Source organism: Rattus norvegicus, chromosome 5, assembly GCF_036323735.1.
Source record: "Rattus norvegicus strain BN/NHsdMcwi chromosome 5, GRCr8, whole genome shotgun sequence".
Classification (NCBI taxonomy): Eukaryota; Metazoa; Chordata; class Mammalia; order Rodentia; family Muridae; genus Rattus; species Rattus norvegicus.
In genome coordinates this window covers 139,455,701-139,458,200 of record NC_086023.1, presented here as the reverse complement: position 1 = coordinate 139,458,200, position 2,500 = coordinate 139,455,701, and positions in this window count along the sequence as shown.

Here is a 2,500-nt window from a genome sequence, read left to right as displayed (position 1 = left end):
CATGTCATCTGTGTACTGTGTGCTTGCCTGGTGCCCATGAAGGCCAAAAGGGGACAAAAGTCTAACTCCGTAAGACTGGAGTTATCGATAGCTATTAGATACGATGAGGGTGTTGGGACTTGAACCCCAGTCCTATGGAAGAGCAGTGAGTTCTCAGAACCATTGAGCCATCCCTCCAGCCTCCTTATTAGAGTATTTATTTGAGGAAGAGAAGGACTAGAGGGGCCAGAGTCTTCCTATGGGGAGATAGATGCAGAGGGGAAGTGGGTGCAGGGGGAGGTGGGTGCAGGGGAAGATAGGTGAAGGGGAGGTAGGTGAAGGGGAGGTAGGTGAAGGGGGAGGTGGGTGCAGGGAGAGGTGGATGCATGGGGGAAGTGGGTGCAGGGTAGGTGGGTGCTGGGCACTCCATGATCCCATATTTCATCCTGGTTAGTGTTGCTGCTGACATCTGCCAGAATTTGCTTCGTGGTGGAGAGTCAGAAATCATACCGTGAGGACCTCCTGTGTTCTTCTGTCCCCAGCACAAGAGGTCTGGCACAGAGCAGGAGCTCAGTGAATACTTGAAAAGGCAAGAAGCAAGAAGGCAGAGGAGAGAGCAGAAAGGCAGGGATGATGGCTCAAGGACTGCGGTGTCAGGATGCTTTGAGGAAGGCCTTTAGGGGGCTGTTCCTTCAGGTTTCCACTCTCCTATGTGTACAGCAGGTTGGGGAGGGGTGCAGAAAGAAGGCTGTACCAGTTCAGTGGTTCAGACCTGGAGCCCCAGAACTCTAGGGAACTCCCAAGATAGAAACATGTACCAGGAGCTATTTCAGTATTTCTAAATGCATGGAATGAAGCTAGCATTTGCTCAGGGGATGGTAGGCTGGGTATCTTTGAGGCCAGAATTCCATCATTCCTGGGACACAGGACAGCATGTGGCTCATGTTTGTTGGCAGGGAGGACTAGCGGAGGGTAGACATCATCTGAAGATGTGCTTTTGGGGAATGGACTTAGCCTCTTTTGGTGAAAGTTTCTTCAGTAAAATGAGGGCCATAAGAGCACCCCATTTATGGTGGTCACTGGAACAACTTGTCCAGATGGAGTGCTTGGCAGTGAGCCCGATAGGCCAGAGAAGCTAGTAGTGACTGTCATTATTAATTCAGAGTAGGAAGTCTGGACATCCCGTGCTAATCAAAAACTCTGATTGGAGCTCCACAGGTATTGATTAATAAGTAGTGGAAATGAATGAATTATTAATTATGGACAGCTTGTTTGGAAGACAGCTTTCAAAGCCAGAGAGCTGCCTAGAGAAAAGTCCAGAGCTGGCAGGAAGAAGGCTAAGCCTTTTGTTTTGTGAGGACCTCTGGAGCTGGTGTTTGCCAGGATCTAACCTCTCCCTCTCTCTCTCTCTCTCTCTCTCTCTCTCTCTCTCTCTCTCTCTCTCTCTCTCCATCTTGGAACTATATCTTCTAAGCTTGAAGACCCATCTCTTGCCTTTTTGTTGGTTCCTAGGAAACTTTCCCTGGCCTTTGCTCTGCTCCACCGGCCTTGGAAGATCCTGTTGCAGCTCTTGATACGTGAGGTTTTGAAGCAGTGTCTCACAATCTCTCCTGCGTGTACATCACTGTGAGGCCTCAGCCCACCCCTGCCCCCAGATCAGTAGATAAGACTGGGTTCTGGGTCTGTATTTCTCTCATACTCTTAAGGATCCCTGATGCTGCTGGCTCCAGAAACTCACTTTGAAACCCACTGGCAACCATCAGTCCCCTATGCTTCCCCTTGCACCCATCTGCCCAGCTCCAAGAACTCCACGCCTCAGTGGTTATTACATAGAAAACGAGATTCAGCTGAGCCCATGCAAATCTGTACAAAGATTGCCCAAGGGCTTGTGCGCTGAGTTCCTGTTGGCTCCCCCGTTCCCTCTCCTGGCCCCTAAAGAGTTTCCAAGGGTATTCTCTGCTTCCTCTTAGAGCAGAGAGAGACCAAGAAGCTGCCTGGCTTGTTCAGGTCTCCGGGGAGGCATACTAAACTGGTAATTATGACCAGCTAGAAGCAGGAGTTCAAGAGTGTCTGGGAGATGCTTGTGTCCTAGGTTAGAGCACCCTCTGGTGCCAAGAGCTCAGGTCAGCACTTGGCACTCATAAGGCAGGTGAGTGAGGGTTGGTAAGGGAGCCCCTAGTTGACCTCCCAGCCTCTGGCTTTTCCCTCTTGACCTCACCTATGTTACCACCCAGCCTTGGCTACTCTCCATCTGCCCCTCCCTTAGCTTAAGCCCTACCTGTGGCTTTCCTCTGAGACGAAGGGCATCTGTCAATGTCCCTAGCTATTTACTGGCTGGAGACACTTTAGTTTTCTGCCTCAGTGACACAAAAGTACCCGCTTGAAGAGTCTAATCCTCCCTGAGACCATGAGATTTTTGGAGGTCCTGACTCAATTTAGGTGTCTCTATACATGGCTTACAGAATCTAAAAAGGCTATTTATCCTCGGTAAAACAAACTAGAGTCTACAATACTATTCACT